We start from the raw sequence: 18,780 nt of genomic DNA on the forward strand, positions 1-18,780 counted from the left end.
TACTTCCAATATCACGGCACTGATTTTGTCATCCTTGGGGTTATTTTATCAGACTGCGTTAGAATCCTACCAGTCTTACCTCTGGTTTCTAGACTAATGATGACCGATTATCATTTCCAAAGGTACAATTTCACTGCCTGAGGAACCTTAACCCAACTGCAAATGTTGACCAATTTATTAAGGGCAAATTTTGCTGCACTATAAAAGTATCAACTTGTGGTACAAATTTGCTGATACTGGTAACTTTCCTAACATGACAGTCTGCAGCAAATAGCATCTCAGCCTGGGATAGATTGTAGAAGACTCTCAAAGTGATCCAGTCACTCGCATCCTTTAAATACCATATTTCTTGCTCTCAGTATTTCTGGAAATTGTCAGGTTGTGTCAATGAAACACTAAAAAGTCATGAGACTCATATAGTAAATTTTATTACCATTCTGCAACAAAAAGCAGTATGCTATAAGCCAACCATCCTTTACATAATATTGACAACAAATGGAACATTAACTGCATGTTTGTGTGCCTGATAAACCATTCAATAATTTTTATGAAGATGCTCACAAATGTCATCATCAATGTTTTGCCTTTGGACACCATGTAAAATGTAAATTTCTAGCTCAGTAGATTTATAAGAAACTGTCATGGTTTGTAGCTGTGGCCCATGATCTATAGCAAGTTCCTCTGTACAATTGTGCAGGATGGCGAACTCCGCGAACTCCGACTCCAGGTAGCACTTTAGATACCTCTGCATACAATTTTTTAATGTTTTTTATTTTGGTAATATTAAACATGACTCTTTAGGATGAACACACAACAATGTTTTCAAATTTCCATTTTCTTGCAACTAGCATTGTTCACAGTCAATCAGTAGGTAGCCACGAATTGTCTTCGCTTCTATAAAGCACCTTTGGCTGCACATTTGATACATTCATCTTTGTCCACAGACCATGCATAGAGAGAGAGAGACCTGCCCAGATGATAAAATTCCTGCAAAGTTAAAGAAAAGCATCTGTAAAGTAGGGATGAAAAGGAACACAGAAAGACAGGACTGGCTGTCTCACAACATTCGTACACCAAGGTTTTACTACCAGTGATTTCTAGAATCTTGGCTTCATCAAATTGACTTTGCCTTTATTTTTGGTCACCATTTCTTCTGACTCTATCCTCTCAAGACAATTCAATACGCACGGGAGTCAAATCAATTTGATATTTTAGTAATCAAAGTTGAGATCAACAGTCCGAAAATGTTAAGAATAATATTAGGTGTTGATTTCCACTGAATCCTTTACAGTAACCATTAAAACTTGACTTGCCTTTCTGATTGTGGAATGTCTGCTTGATCAATCTTCTTCTTTCCTCTTTGTAGACAGTTCAGCTGTACAACTCACACACTTACTTGTCAGACTACAGATCTTTAAGAAATGGACAAAAAATTCCCTGATTACAAAGTCATAATGCACATAAAGCAAGTCTACACTTCTGTACAACTCTATGCACTGTCACTTCATACCACTTGTGTGAGTTTTGATCAGATTTCCAACACCTGAGTTTCATTTCAAACGTCTCTGATTGGCTGAGATCTCAGATTACACTTAATCAGCAGTGCTTAAAGCCTCTGATCGGCGAGTGAATATTATAATCATTGATCTCACAATGCCAAGCATCCCAAACAATTAAAATAGTTACATTGCATAATTGCAATAGAATCAGAACCCTCATTCAAGGAGTAAAAGTGACATAGAATTTTCAACTACAACATTTCACTTTCTCTTATGAGATTTAAACAGTGCATAATCTAATTTATGAAGTATTATCGGATCTCAAACATACCCAGCATCTTTGAAGGCAACATGATTTCTACCATCAGTCTTCAGTCTGAAAACACACTGCTTTCACGTGCACCACATCTTTAAGAAATGGACAAAAAATTCCCTGATTACAAAGTCATAATGCACATAAAGCAAGTCCACACTTCTGTACAACTCTATGCACTGTCTCTTCATACCACTTGTGTGAATTTTTATCAAATTTCCAATCCTAGTTTCATTTTGCAAGTCTCTGATTGGCTGAGATCTCAGATTACACTTAATCAGCAGTGCTTATAAGCTCTGATCGGCGAGTGAATGTTATAATCATTGATCTCACAATTGAAGCATCCAAAACAATTGAAACAGTTTTAACTTTCAACCAAAGAGACTACAGAATTTTAATAGAAACTGAGCAACTCATTAAAAGAGCAGAACTGACCGAGAATTCTCAACTACCACATCACACTTTCCATTATGAGAATTCAAAAATGCAACAAACGTACCCAGTATCCTGAAGGCAACATGGTTATTTCTACCATCAGTCTTCACTCTGAAAACACTCTGTTTGGACTTGTTTGAGGGCGCTCTATGGTGAAGACCCTGGAAAGGTACAACCAACAAAGCAGTATGGTGAGCCACACAGATAAAAAACTGCACAATGTCCAATCCGTGGATATTTTACCATTCTTGGAATTGTATTGAAAATAACACAGTACTCATCAATGCTTTTTACATTTATTGTGCAGATAGGCTCAATAGCTCTACTGGTATAAGTGGGTTTGATCATCAAATATGGCCACCAATGGTGCTTAATAGCCTGACAATGAGTGTGTATCATCTAAACATTCATAGTTGCCACAGAAAAAATATTGTGTGTCGTTACATGGAAGCATAAGATCTCATAGATAGAACAAATTGGTCAGCATCCTTGACGCTCTGATCGGCGAGTGAATGTTCTAATCATTGATCTTGTAAGTTCACAACAAAACAAATCGAAATGGGTCAACTTGAAAATGTTCTGAGAAATTGAGCATTCATTCAAATGAACTAAGATTAAAATTAGACAATTTCACATTACACTGTTCCTTTAGTAAAGCTCAAACCTACCTCGATGGCAACATGGTAACAACTATCAAATTTATCAGAAAAACATTGCTTGGACAAGCTTTAGGGTACTCTACACACTTGTCTCTTCTATGATGTGGTGACTGTGGAGTGAACAATCAGAAATGAGCAGTGAGACACACAGACACGTCTACAATTAATGAATATTCTCTATTTATGACAAGGTACTAATGCTCTAGCGATTCTCATTAATATACCTTGCATAAATGTTACCATGGAGACAGGCATTATATGACACAGAGGTCCACCAATCAGAATAGCTTTATTGGTTTGTGTTGTTTGACAAATTTGACCCAAAGTTTCTCAATCATTTGAAGTTTCTCAATCATTTGAATGAGATTCTACACAATTCCATCATGCAAGGTTGTCACTGAAAAGTTACTCTGTCCTGTTTTCAGATGGAAACAATGAGATCTCATAGATAGAACAAATTGGTCAGCAACGCTGATTGGCTCTGATCGGCGAGTGAATGTTCTAATCATTGATCTCTGACATTCCATGATAGAATCAATTGAAATAAAAGAAATAAACCTGAAAGCTACAAATACCAGAAAATGTCAATAAATATTGAGCATTCATTCAAAGAATGAAAAGTTTCAAATGCAAACGCAGGCTTTCACAATCATCAAACATACCTAGTATCTTGAAAGGCAACATAGTAATTCTACTGTGTTTTCAGGAACACATTGCTTGGACTCATTTGAGGGCGCTCCTGGTATCCGTCCATCTTCCACATGGAAACTGTAAAGGGTTCAACCACACCTAATATGGAGACACAAACAGCAGAGTGCACAATATACTGTATGTGAATATAAATTCATTTATAACAAGCATTATCATCAGTCTGTCATACACCCATTAATATACTTTGAACCAAAGTTTCTGAATCATTTGAATAAGATTCTATGCCATGCCATCCCATCATGCAAAGCTGTCACTGAAAAGTTACTATGTCCTGTTTTCAGATGGAAACAATGAGATCTCATAGATAGAACAAATTGGTCAGCAACCCTGATTGGCTCTGATCGGCGAGTGAATGTTCTAATCATTGATCTCTGACATTCCATGATAGAACCAACTAAATAAACGAAATAAACCTGAAAGCTACAAACACCAGAAAATGTCAATAAATATTGAGCATTCATTCAAAGAATGAAGTAAGTTTCAAATGCAAAAGGCTTTCACAATCATCAAACATACCTAGTATCTTGAAATGCATCATGGTAAAATCAACTGTATTTTCAGCATAGCAACACATTGCTTAGACTTGTTTAAGGGCACGCCTTGAATCTGTTTGTCTTCCATAATATGGAGACTGTGAAGGGTTCAACCACACCTAAAAAGAAGACACAAACAGCAGTGTGCAAAATAAGTTTGTGAATAATATCCATTCATGACAAGTATCAGACTGTATTAAACGCTTTACTCAGACTGCACTTTTCATAAGTGAATACTTACACAGTGCGTGTGAAGGACTTGTGGACAAAGACAAACTGACATCAACCAATCAAAATACAAATTTGAACCAAAGTTTTTGAATCATTTGAATAAGATTCTACAACGTCCCATCATGCAAAGGTGTCGCTAAAAAGTTACCAAGTCCTGTTTTCAGATGGAAACAATGAGATCTCATAGATAGAACAAATTGGTCAGCAACCCTGATTGGCTCTGATCGACGAGTGAATGTTCAAATCATTGATCTCTGACATTCCATGATAAAACTAACTGAAATAAAAGAAATAAACCTGAAAGCAACAAACAACACAAAATATCAACAGATATTGAGTATTCATTCAAAGAATGAAATGTTTCAAGTGTAAACTCAAGTTTTTGTATTATGCTGTTCCTTTTCACAGATGAAACATACCTGAAGACAAACACAGTAAATTCAACTGTGTTTTCAGTGAAGGAACATATCCCTGAGAATTGTTTGAGGGCGCCCTTGTATCCATCTGTCTTCCATGATACAGAGACTGTAAAGGGTTCAACCAAACCTAAACAGGGAGACACAAACAGCAGTGCACAATATACAGTTTGTGAATAATATCCATTCATAATAAGCATTATCATCAGTCTGTCATGCTTCAATGACACTCATTAATATAATTTGCATAAATGAATACGTTATGGAGTGCCTGAAGTATTAGATGACACAGAGGTCAACTACTCAGAATAGCTCTATTGGTTTGACAAATTTGAACCAAAGTTTCTGAATCATTTGAATAACATTCTATGCCATCCCATCATGCAAAGCTTTCTCTGAAAATTTACTATCTTCAGTTTTCAGATAGAAACACTGAGATCTCATAGATAGAACAAATTGGTCAGCAACCCTGATTGGCTCTGATCGGCGAGTGAATGTTCTAATCATAGATCTTGGGTTTCAAAGCCATCCGATAAACAACATGCTAAACTAAAATTTCAAGTAAATAAAAGAGCTCTGATGAAAAGAGAAAAATGCACATTCCAAGCAAGCATCAAAGGTTATGCAAGTTTTCTGCTAAATCACATTACTTACCTTGGCTATTTCTGTACAGTTAATCATACATTTTGTGATATTTTACAGTTGGAACACAGCTCTTTCAAGAGAAGACAGAAAAAAAAACACATTTCTAATTTGTGTGATTGTTTCATGTTTCATAGCTCATATCTGGAATTCTTGAATTAAAAGCTTGTAAATCGTCTCCCATGATCTCATATTATGTACATAGATTATCACGTCAACACCTTTAAATCAGATCGGCGAGTGAATGTTCAAATCATTGATCATGCCGGGTTTATATTCTAGCGGATTTGTTGATAGGGTTCTACGATATTCATTAATGTACCTGAAAGGGCACATCGGGTAATGTCCTTTTTTTTCTTTTTAAAGATAAGTACTCTACACAATGACCATTGCAATTTCTTCCCAGAGTTGGTGTAATAGCCAGCTTTGACCTTTACAGTTTCTGGTGACTGAAAGTGTCAGGCAATCTAACTCTTGTGACACTGACTGTGATTCAATGAAGGGAGTTTGAACGGTTGTTGTAACAAATGACAGAGATGTAAGAAAGACAAAGCCCTGTCTGTGGGACATTTTAACCAATATACACTTTTGTAAAATGAATTGTTGCAATCAATTCGACAGTATGCAAATGACTACATCGGAGGCTCACAACTGCTACTCCCTTTACCCTGCAATTTTCAAATGTGACTTTTTGATGTGATTATCCACGGTCCCTACTACTTTTGTGGAGGGACCTTGGATTATCACGATGTTGTAGACTATTAAACCCTCTGAACAAAATGATTAGGACAGTGACTGAATCAGTACACTGCTGACTAGATAAACCACAGGGTACACGGGCTTGTTGTTTGTTTGTGTTTGTTTGTTTGTTTGTGTGTATGTTTGTGTTTGTTTATTTGTTATTTTTAATAAAATAACAGCGAAAAGCTGTTTTGTTAATATTTGTCAATAAAGAGCAGTTTATTTGTTTATTTGTTTATTTATTTATTTATTTATTTGTTTGCTTGTTTGTTGATACGTATTTCCGATGGTTAGGGTTAGGGTTAGGCTTAAGTTAGGGTTAGGGTTAGGGTTAGGCTTATTCACTCCCTCTATATATGGAGACAAGGGGAGCAAGTGGGATTCCAACATCTGTATTTTCAAGTCAAGAAAAACACACCAAATAAATGCCGGACAATTGAAATATTGGGTTTGTGGCAGCATCATGTCCTGTACTTACCACACCTATCCTTTAATTCGATGGAAAGGGCAAAAATCGGCGATATTTAGCATCTTTCTCCTTTGATTCGTACAGTTTGTACGGCAAAACGTAAGTGTCACACTTTGGCGGGTTAGTACGTCAGTGAAATTCAAATCGGACCAATCAGATAGCTTGTTAGCCCTGCCTTGGCCCGAACTGGAGACGTTACCGTTGTGGGGCTCGAACCAGGATGATTTTACTTTGGCGCATTTTGCCATGTTCATTTTCCCTTTACGAATCGTCGACAACTTTGTATGCTGCAACATTCACTTTGGTCTTATGAGAAGAAGGTTCCACTAGAGTACTTCAACTATACATCTGTGCGAAACGCACTCATTTCCAATCAGTTCGTGAGATATGCGAGCCTAGATGGACAAAAACATGAGCGTAAACCCGGAAGTAAACAAATACAGAGAGACCGTCGCCACGCCACGGTTGAATTTCTGCGCTGGAAAAGTTGTTCTTGGTATTGGTTCAATTCTAATAGTTTTCTAGCTATCGACAGTAAACTACGGGCAGTAACCTTCCAACTACGAACAATACTGTACTCGTCCGAGTATACTATAAGCCCCTGGTTCGGCAACACTGAACAGTGAACGGTGGTAAAAACTGGAGGGGCTCGAGTATCCCATTTTTTTCTGCCACGCCACCACGGTCGCTTAACTTATGCTAATTTTATGCACGATTTTTTCAACTCCTCTGGATGTGTCTATCGCTTTCCAAATCAACTTTATCCAAAGGTATTGATTACACAATCTCTGAATACAGAAGTGACATTTTGGTAAAATTTCAGCGTCGAAAAAACCCCAAACTTGAAACAAAGACATCATGTACATGTATGCTGCTGATCTGCTGATCTGAGTGAACTGGCATGGCATACTGTGCCTACACGGAAAGGCAACTCAATATTCCTGTATCAAACCGTATACATCTTGTGAAAACAACAACATAGCAGTGATTGTAATAGTGACCAGGAAAAAAAGCTTCACAAATGAAAGGATAATTAATTGCTTCAAACAAAAGCAACTGCATGTTCACATAAAAACAGACATCGTGGTCGTCAATGAAAATAAACCATGGCAGACGTGTGTGAGACTATTCTATTTAGGCGACGGGGTGAGCAGGGTCAAGAATCAAGAAAGTACTGGAAAACGTGTCATTTTCCTTACGTTGCTGTCAAGGGAACTCGAGTTTCCCATTGTTTTTACACCTTTTAATGGTTAAAGTATGATCCGTTGTCATGAACAGTGAATCAACGACTTTTTTGTTGCATTCTCGATATCTGCGAACACGTATTAGTCACAGGCACGACTGCATCTTGCTGTGGTATAGTCGCTTGAGAACTGGCGTTCGCGTATACTGCTGTGAGTCTAACAAGCTGCCTGATTGGTCCGATTTGAATTTCTCTGACGTACTAACCCGCCAAAGTGTGACACTTACGTTTTGCCGTACAAACTGTACGAATCAAAGGAGAAAGATGCTAAATATCGCCGATTTTTGCCCTTTCCATCGAATTAAAGGATAGGTGTGGTAAGTACAGGACATGATGCTGCCACAAACCCAATATTTCAATTGTCCGGCATTTATTTGGTGTGTTTTTCTTGACTTGAAAATACAGATGTTGGAATCCCACTTGCTCCCCTTGTCTCCATATATAGTGGGAGTGAATAAGCCTAACCCTAACTCTAACCCTAACTTAAGCCTAACCCTAACCCTAACTTAAGCCTAACCCTAACCCTAACCCTAACCCTAACCCTAACTTAAGCCTAACCCTAACCCTAACCATCGGAAATATGTATCACAAACAAGCAAGCAAACAAATAATAAATAAATAAACAAACAAATAAACAAATAACTGCTCTTTATTGACAAATATTAACAAAACAGCTTTTCGCTGTTATTTTATTAAAATAACAAATAAACAAACACAAACATACACACAAACAAACAAACAAACACAAATAAACAACAAGCCCGTGTACACTGCTGACTGGATAAACCATTTCATATTGGATTATCTGAAATGGATGTCAGCTGAAATAGACTTTGAATTGATTGTGCACTTGTATCTTGTACATTCGTGTAAACTTTTGAAGTTGGCTTTCGAATCCCAATTCACATATACTTACTGTTACATTGTGCGCATGCGTTGACGATTGTCCTCGTGGTTGACCTCATTTCCTAGACTGTGGTAGACAGTTCTTTAATATGATTCAGAGTTCACCAAACCTGCCGAAAGAAATGGTTAACACGTAAAAGAGAGCAATGGGGCAAGTTTTCCGCTACTTGCAGATATTTCTATCATACTTATCAATGCCATTGATGCTCACGGCGAGGGTTTCGCCTTGGGTCGTACATCCAAGATGGAACGGTTGGCATTCGCACGTTCTTTGACGGCAACTAGTCCACGTAAAATATACGAAAAAGACAGACTAAATCAAATTGTGTTATCATTACAAATATGTTGAGATGAGGTATGAAATAATCTTTCAAACGTCAGCTATTCCTGAACTGAGAAACGTGGCACTGGTAATGGCCGACCGATGCCACGGCCACGTGTGTTCGGTCTGAGAACAGCTAGGTCCGGCCACGCGTTGTCCTTGGTTCATACAAATTTTTCGACTTTACCCCTCGTGACAAAGATTATTGTCCCAATACACTGTATAAATCGCCCTACGCTGGAACGTTCATATGTATTAAATATGCGGTCTGCGTCCTACTATGGCTAAGCATTAGTACCTACCTACTTCCCTAACCCTGGCTTTTGCAGCATGCTTTACTGTCGACTGTCTCACTGGAAATCGCGTGACTCTGGCGATGCATGTGCGATGCGCATGGTTGAGGTTATCCAAGGTTATCGACGTATACAATATGCAAATCACAGTATGCAAAACCAGAAGCCAAGGAAATTTCTACAATGCACGTGGTATACTGCTAGAAAAACATGGTGCCACGACTGTTCGAAAATATTCCATCCGCATTTGAATTATTCCAGAAATCAGACAGGTTATTGGTCTTATAACAGGAAATAAAATATATCAAATAAGCCCTACATATTTTTAAGCTTAATAATTAATAATTCTTCCCGCCAAACACTGGCTAATGATTGATTGATTGATTGATCGACCTAAACACGCCAACCCCACCCACTTCTCTCTCCTACTTGCCTGCGACTCGGAAAAGCGCAAAGTCTAATTCTCAACTTTACGTTATTATTCCCCTCATGATAAGGTTCATGAGAACACGAAATGATAACATTTAGGCTGCGAAAAACTAAAAAGTTCCCTATCCTGGTTGGACGTCTGAAGTACCGACAGACACATGAGACACGCCTTTTGCAAACTTTCGGCTCTTTTCGGCTGTGGGAATTTTCCGAATCGCTGCTTGATATTCTACAGAGTGCTGGCCTGCGCACCTGTGGTTTACCTGAGGGCGTGTGTAAGCTTATTTCGAGCATGGAGAAACTCAATCTGATAACATCCTGACAGATGTAGAGATGGAGACATTCCACAGTACATTGGCTTGTTCTTTGGTGTTGTCGGTCGCTGATAGTCGCCTCACTTTGCGAGGACTATGTCTGATCTGATTATTAATCAGATTTGGAGAAACTGACAATGGGCTGTGAGAAGTGGTGGTGTCAGGTAGGCCCGCAACTCCTCCTAGAATGAAATCGAAAACATAACTTAATCTGAAATGTTTCATTAAACATTGTCCATATACTCAGATTTTTTATTACGGAATTACACATATGTGGATTTTTCTATCAAAATCTCAACGTAAAGGGGTACAAATCAACGACAAAATCAATCCGGAGATCTCATAGTGTGTAACAATTATAGTCTTCAAATTTATGATCTTAGAAAGAAAATAATCAGACATAAGTATTGTAATCATTGATCTCCTTTTGTGAAACCATTTGAAAATTTGTGTCACGACCGAACGACGTGGCGATTAGGGTATAGGCCTAGCCTACATTTGTTTTCTCGAGTTACTAAGAAAAACCAGTGCAGCGGGTTCACTTCGCATTTCTTTGTCAGCTCTAAGGCCGAAATGTCACGACGAGCTCATCGATGTTTGAGAAAAGTAAATCGACTTTACTTATTCAAATCAACAAAGTTTTTGAGCAAGCATTGACTGATAAATTTTGTTGCACTAGCTGTAGGAAGAAGCGAACATGGCAGCAATTGGGAGATTATAGCTTACCGAACCCCTTCCGAGTCTTCGGAGTCATTCAAAGCGTTCCATAGCACAGCCCGTACCAACGGCAACAGACGACAGTTCTGAAATGGACACCAAAAAAAAACATAAAAATTTTCGCGTACACAGGCTTACAATTTGCATGATGCGTGCATTTTAGGGACGAAAGGAGTTGGCGATCTCGTAGTGTGTAACAAGCTTCCGTCAGTCCTCGACTTAGAGATTATCTGCTAAGGATATCATTGTAATCGTTGATCTCCTGTGTAACATGATTTGTGAGATTCTGATTTAAGCTAAATGACACATGCATATAGTATAGTCACCCCATGGAAGCATTTTCAGTCGTGTGGAGGCGCTCTGCTATCTCCGACCCCAAGGGTTGTAGTCTGGGTTGTAGTACCATACACTGTAGAATCTTTCAGTCTGCGACACGTTGCGTTTCTACCTCTGTATACCGGTGTTCAACTCCTTCTATAAAGTTGCCGTAGTCATAACCTGGTGATTCATTAATTAAATACATTACCAACATGTTCAAAGACAACTTGATAAATAGGCCTACTAAGTTTATAAACGTCCACGTCGATGGTTATGGCACAGTCGCTCGAGAGCTATTCAGCTCTGGGACTATTCGCCCCATAGACGAGTATACAGAAGCGAGAAATACCTCGCTTCTGTATACTCGTCTATGGGGCGAATAGTCCCAGAGCTGAATAGCTCTCGAGCGACTGTGGGTTATGGTACTGATATGCGCCTCGAAAGTGAAAGACTAAACTTTTGCTCAAAATTACCTCGATGAAACTTTCGAGCATTCTCTTACCAAAGCAAGAATAAAAATCAGGGGTCACTGTGCAAGCTTTGGTACGAGAGAAACAAATTACCTAAGATTACTCCCCCCCCCCCCCCCCCCCCACATTTGAAATTCAAAATGGCCGCCATATCCCTGTGTTAACTTAAGGAGAAAAATAAAATTTACGATTTTCGAAAAACTAAGACAGTGAAAACTTTTCTTTCATCAAGAGTGGTAGATCAGAAGAGAATTGATAAAACTGGAAAGCCGAATCTCTGTTCCCTAGGAGCGTCAGGTAGGCCGCAACTTCTACATGTATAAAATTGAAACGTAACTTACAGTAATCTGCGATAAGTTTCATAACATTGTCCATATAGGCCTAGGCTTAATCGGAATTTTTTATTACGTAATTACACATATGTGGATTTTTCTATCAAAATCTCAATGTAAAGGGGTACAAATCAACCACAAAATCAATCCGGAGATCTCATAGTGTGTAACAATTATAGTCTTCAAATTTATTATCTTAGAAAGAAAATTATCAGACATAAGTATTGTAATCATTGATCTCCTTTTGTGAAACCATTTGAAAATTTGTGTAACGACCGAACGACGCGGCGATTTTGGTAAACATTTGTTTTCTTGAATTACACAAGCAAAACCAGCGGGCTCCACTTCGTATTTCTTTGTCAGCTCTAAGGCCGAAATGTCACGATTAGCTCATCGATGTTTCAGAAAAGTAAATTGACTTTACTTGTTCAAATCAACAAACTTTTTGAGCAAGCATTGAATGATAACTTTTGTTGCAGTAGATGTAGGAAAAAGCGATCACGGCTGCAATTGGGAGATTGTAGCTTACCGAACCCCTCTTCGAGTCATTCAAAGCGCTCCATAGCACACCCCGTACCAACGGAAACAGACGACGGCAGTTCTGAAATGGACAGAAAACAAAGATATAAATTTTCGCGTACAGGACAAAACAATCTGTTGTCTTAAAATGCAGAAAAATTAATACAATTTGCATGATGCGTGCATTTTAGGGAAAGCCGAATCTCTATCCCCTAGGAGCGTCAGGTAGGCCGCAACTTCTACATGTATAAAATTGAAAACATAACTTACAGTAATCTGCGAAAGTTTCATAACATTGTCCAAATAGGCCTAGTCGGAATTTTTTATTACGTAATTACACATATGTGGATTTTTCTATCAAATCTCAACGTAAAGGGGTACAAATCAACGACAAAATCAATCCGGAGATCTCATAGTGTGTAACAATTATAGTCTTCCAATTTATTATCTTAGAAAGAAAATTATCAGACATAAGTATTGTAATCATTGATCTCCTTATGTGAAACCATTTGAAAATTTGTGTCACGACCGAACGACGCGGCGATTTTGGTATATATTTGTTTTCTTGAGTAAGAAAAATCACCGCGGGCCCCACTTCGTATTTCTTTGTCAGCTCTAAGGCCAAAATGTCACGACGACCTCATCGATGTTTGAGAAAAGTAAATCGACTTTACTTATTCAAAACAAACAAAATTTTTGAGCAAGCATTGGATGATAACTTTTGTTGCAGTAGCTGTAGGAAGAAGCAAACACGGCAGCAATTGGGAGATAGCCTACCGAACCCCTCTTCGAGTCATTCAAAGCGTTGCATAGCACAGCCCGTACCGACGGCAACAGACGGCAGGTTCTGAAATGGACCAAAAACACAGATATAAATTTTCGCGTACACGGAACAAAACAATCTGTTGTCTTAAAATGTAGAAAATTAATGCAATTTGCATGATGCGTGCATTTTAGGGACGAAAGGAGTTGGAGATCTCATAGTGTGTAACAAGATTTAGTCCTCGACTTAGAGGTTATCTCCTAAGGATACATTGTAATCGTTGATCTCCTGTGTGTGACATGATTTGTGAGAATCTAATTCAAACTAAATGACACGTGCATATAGTATAGAATCCAAACTTAACAAACCCCATGGAAGCGTTTTCAGTCGTGTGGAGGCGCTCTGCTATGACCCAAGGTTTGTAGTCGGGGTTGTAATGGGTACTGGTACCATACTCTGTAGAATCTTTCAGTCTACGACACGGTGCTACCTCTGTATACCAGTGTTCAACTCCTTCTATAAAGCCGCCGTGGTCATAACCTGGCAATACATTAATTGAATACATCACCAAAATGTTCAAAGACGACTTGATAAATACTAAAGTTTGTAGACGTCCACGTCAATGCTTATGGTACTAATATGCGCCTCGAAAGTGAAAGACTAAACTTTTGCTCAAAATTACCTCGATGAAATTTTCGAACATTCTCTTAGCAAAGCAATTAAAAGAATAAAAATCAGGGGTGACTGTGCAAGCTTTGGTACGAGAGAAAGAAATTACCTAAGATTCCTCCCCCCCCCCCCCCCCCCCCCCCCAACATTTGAAATTCAAAATGGCCGCCTTCCCTGTGTTAACTTAAGGAGAAAAATAAAATTTACGATTTTCGAAAAACTAAGAAAGTGAAAACTTTTCTTCATCAAGAGTGGTAGATCAGAAGAGAATTGATAAAACTGGAAAGCCGAATCTCTGTCCCTGGGAGCGTCAGGTAGGCCGCAACTTCTACATGTATAAAATTGAAAACGTAACTTACAGTAATCTGCGATATTAAGTTTCAACATTGTCCATATAGGCTTACTCGGAATTTTTTATTACGTAATTACACATATGTGGATTTCAAGGGGTACAAATCAACCACAAAATCAATGCGGAGATCTCATAGTGTGTAACAATTATAGTCTTCAAATTTATGATCTTAGAAAAGAAAATATCAGACATAAGTATTGTAATCATTGATCTCCTTATGTGAAACCATTTGAAAATTTGTGTCACGACCGAACGACGTGGCGATTGGGGTATACATTTGTTTTCTTGAATTACACAAGCAAAACCAGCGGGCTCCACTTCGTATTTCTTTGTCAGCTCTAAGGCCGAAATGTCACGATTAGCTCATCGATGTTTCAGAAAAGTAAATTGACTTTACTTGTTCAAATCAACAAACTTTTTGAGCAAGCATTGAATGATAACTTTTGTTGCAGTAGATGTAGGAAAAAGCGATCACGGCTGCAATTGGGAGATAGCTTACCGAACACCTTCCGAGTCTTCGAGTCATTCAAAGCGTTCCATAGCACAGCCCGTACCAACGGCAACTGACGGCAGTTCTGAAATGGACCAAAAACACAGATAAAAATTTTCGCATACACAGAACAAAACAATCTGTTGTCTTAAAATGCAGAAAATTAATACAATTTGCATGATGCGTGCATTTTAGGGACGAAAGGAGTTGGAGATCTCATAGTGTGTAACAAGCTTTAGTCCTCGACTTAGAGATTATCTCCTAAGGATATCATTGTAATCGTTGATCTCCTGTGTGTAACATGATTTATGAGAATCTGATTTAAGCTAAATGACACATGCACATTGTAGTATTCAGACGTAACAAACCCCATGGAAGTGTATTCAGTCGTGTGGAGGCGCTCTGCTATCTCCGACCCCAAGGGTTGTAGTCTTGTTTGTATTACCATACACTGTGGAATCTTTCAGTCTACGACACGTTGCTACCTCTGTATATCAGTGTTCAACTCCTTCTATAAAGCCGCCGTGATCATCATCTGGTGATTAAATAATTGAATACATTACCAAAATATTCAAAGAAAATTAAATGATAAATACTAAAGTGAAAGACTTAAACTTTTGCTCAAAACTTTCCTCGATGATATTTTCAACCATTCTCTTACCAAAACAAGAATAAAAATCAGGGGTTACCGTGCAAACTTTGGTGCTAGAGAAACAAATTACCTAAAAATTCCTGATATTTGAAATATAAAATGGCCCCCATCCCTGTGTTAACTCTATTGAGAAAAATAAAATTTACGATTTTCGAAAAACTAAGACCGTGAAAACTTTCACCAAGAGCTTTAAAATGAGCCCCCACAAGTGGTAGATCAGAAGAAAATTTATAAATTTGGAAAGCTGAATCTCTGTCCCCGAGGAGCGTTTTTAAGCTGGTGTAATGGCAACAAAAACTTGCCAATGGAAGAAAGAAACGCTATTAATAGATTGACTTTATCCGAGTTCATAACGCCCTCAAGCAATAAGCATGTCTTAAACCATAATGTGGATACCCATGATCACACTGGCTTATGATTAAGTTGACAGAAGCTGAATTTTTACAGCAATTTTCCGTATTTTTGTTTTGTTTGCAAATACCCTCTTCTTTTCCACTCCAAAAAATTACATGAAAACGCTTGGTATTCAGCTATGGAAACAGCTTTTATGTGTGATGTCCGAAGTTTTTCGTTGAAAAAAACTGAATTACAGTCAAGAATAGGGTTCATTTGTCAACGTTAACATTGCATACCATCCACAATGAATCGTGCTCGCAGGCTAAAACTTTGTAGTTTAGTATACTCTAAAGAGGAAAATAAGTAAATCTGTTTATTTTATAGGACAAAGACAATAGAAATATCATCAACAGTTACAGCCATTGTCCCTTCAGCGGTCACTGTCACATTTATATTTCTTGATGACGTCAAGGTTCAAGACAACCTTCGTATACGAAGTCGAGATTCACTGTTTTTATCGAGGAGTAGAAGGTCATCTTTTCTGAAGTCTTCTGGTTTGAATCACTTTGCTTTTATGTGATGGCGCTACACTTCTGATAACAAAGTGAACGCACCTATGCCGTTTGCATCCCATAGGTTTCACTTACCAAGTTGTTCGAAAAGGAATTTAAAATATGCTGAATTCGCATGATTTGAAACTGAAAAAGTGTGGAATTTTTAAAAAAGTTTGAATGATCTACCTCCTCGAGAAAATATCAAATCTTGGAACACGAGGAAATTAAATTTCCTCACTCTGACTACGCCCTCTATAGGTTCAATGATCAATTTCTTTCAGATGCTGACCCGCGAACACCTGTTGCCAACTTGAACTCCTGGATTATTTCGTTGCGATGTCATTGATACATGAGCGATCTTCAAAGAATATTGATAATACATTTTTTTGCAAAAACATTTGCAAACAAAGAAAGAAACGCAATGTTTTCAATCACAATGGCAGACACTTATAACGAAAGGAACACGAAATTCGCTTACCGGTCTACTTTTGATTTCAAGATACAATCACCGCGTATAAGTAGCAACAGAAGTGGACATACCACGGACAGCTAGCTGTCTCGGATAAGATGAATTAGAATAATAATATTAATACAGTAAAGATTCATTGACGCGTTTGCTTCAACGATGATCGCTTTTTTGTCAGAGATCTCATAGAGTGTGTAACGAGCCATATTCTTCAAAAACACTTTCAGACGTTTTTAATTAATAATCATTGATCTCATGATGCACAAAATATTGTTTAAATATCTAAAAATTAGCGCTTCGTCCACATATTCTTCCTTCAAGAGTCCTTACATACTGACTCACGGGGCAAAAACTGTCACTAGATATCCGATATTATGGCATCATCCCCGTCAAATAAAGATGTAAATTATCAAGGATTCATTCTTTGAAAATAATGGTACATTATATTTTTATACTGATACTCCAATGTGGTGTATAACTTGGCATGACCCAAAGAGACAGGGTGGCCCTGATGATTGAATACTCTGTAACAAATTCAACGAAATGTAGCTCGTCTCAGTTTCTCCTATTACATTTAACTTCCATTGCATATTCCTGTTTTCTTAAAGAAATCACTCATTCGGAAAAGTTCCCTATTACATTCACTTGTTCACGTAGGACCGACTTTTCCAGAAAATACTAGTATATATTCATCTCTCAAAAATGTGCCAAGATACAAAACTTCCATGTGACATTTTTGTTTATGTCGTAAAGGCAAAATTCAGTCTGCCTCCGCACATTCGTACTCGTAATTCCACATCTACTTAGCTAGACCTAAGACAAACCAGACAATCTGGACTGACACTAATCGTGAAGGTAGCCGTGCTACTGGCACCACTCCTATAAAGCATGCGCAGACGAAGTGAGTGCGCCACCAGGCGTCGTATACGGCGTGTGTACGTACAAGCCATACCCAGCACATGTCACATAACATATGTTAATTACGTTTTTGTCCTAGTTGTATTTCTATTTATAGAGACTTTTACGTAAACCCTGTATTGTTCAATTGACTTAATTTCAATAGAATCGAAAAGCTTCAGAAAGCGCGAATAAGTTAATTTCTACACACAGGAACAATCGGCGTATCACCCAAAAATATATCCTGTATACTGGCCAATAAGGCACTTGGATTCTAAACTGCCGTCGCTAATATTTCAAATTTATCGTTGACATGAACCAAGTGAATTTATCCACAAATAATTCATGCAGGTGCACTAAACTAACGCTTTGGAAAAGACTTAAACCCGAGTCTGAAATTGCAAAAACATGCATTCAACACTGAAACACAGCGGATAAACAGTAAAAAAAACAATCACTGGAAGATAACTAAACTAAACTCGTTTTTAAGCGATTCGCCCCTTTTTATTATCATAGTGAATCGTTATATCAGACCAGCACAGAGGTCGGGGTCCCGATACGACTCGTTTTCGCTTGCCAAGGTCTCTTGGCAGTTGGGTGTTCCCCGAGAGTAATGGAAGTAACGGACCCGTGCGATGGTTACGGCTCGACCGGCGGTTTCTCCCTGAACTTAATATGAACCGAATTGCACGAGTGTCCTCCCCCTAGTCCTATTTTCCAGATCACGGAGTAAGTGAAAAATACACATTTCAGCAAACTTATGGAGCTCTAATCTTATATCTATCTAATAATCTATATCCCACATTTAACACGAGTGAAACGCCCATCCACTGTACGTTTAACTTAACACACACTGGTTTCCTCAGCACAAAGTATAATTCCCCGGCATTAAATTTGGGCAAATCAGTGACATTCACGATAAAACCCACTGTAGAATATATTCATGTAGTAACGTACCTCCTGCGTGGTTAGCGCATCGGTCTGCCCAGTTATTATAAAGCCTGCCACGAAGCCAATGTCCTGAAACGCAGAACCGGCTGGGACCGGCGCTGCGGGACATGCCACGTGGTTCATATGTTAACAGGGTCT

General features: G+C 38.3%; 1 long non-coding RNA gene across 2 annotated transcripts; it reads right to left on the minus strand.

Moving 5' to 3' along the window:
* Positions 1-411: 411 nt before the first annotated feature.
* LOC139118531 (uncharacterized) lies at positions 412-18,780 on the minus strand. Of its 2 annotated transcripts, XR_011548754.1 has the most exons (19): positions 18,649-18,780; positions 16,807-16,881; positions 15,155-15,321; positions 14,796-14,871; positions 13,644-13,815; positions 13,290-13,359; positions 12,523-12,594; positions 11,200-11,371; positions 10,883-10,959; positions 8,809-8,908; positions 5,452-5,512; positions 4,801-4,927; positions 4,134-4,269; positions 3,569-3,695; positions 2,916-3,016; positions 2,312-2,408; positions 1,831-1,907; positions 1,314-1,412; positions 412-987 (listed from the first exon to the last, which is right to left on the minus strand). It is a non-coding gene; the product is annotated as an uncharacterized lncRNA (long non-coding RNA). The 2 variants fall into 2 exon arrangements; XR_011548755.1 differs by lacking the exon at positions 16,807-16,881 and having other exon boundaries at positions 18,649-18,759.

The sequence above is a fragment of the Ptychodera flava genome, chromosome 19, assembly GCF_041260155.1.
Source record: "Ptychodera flava strain L36383 chromosome 19, AS_Pfla_20210202, whole genome shotgun sequence".
In the NCBI taxonomy this organism is placed as follows: Eukaryota; Metazoa; Hemichordata; class Enteropneusta; family Ptychoderidae; genus Ptychodera; species Ptychodera flava.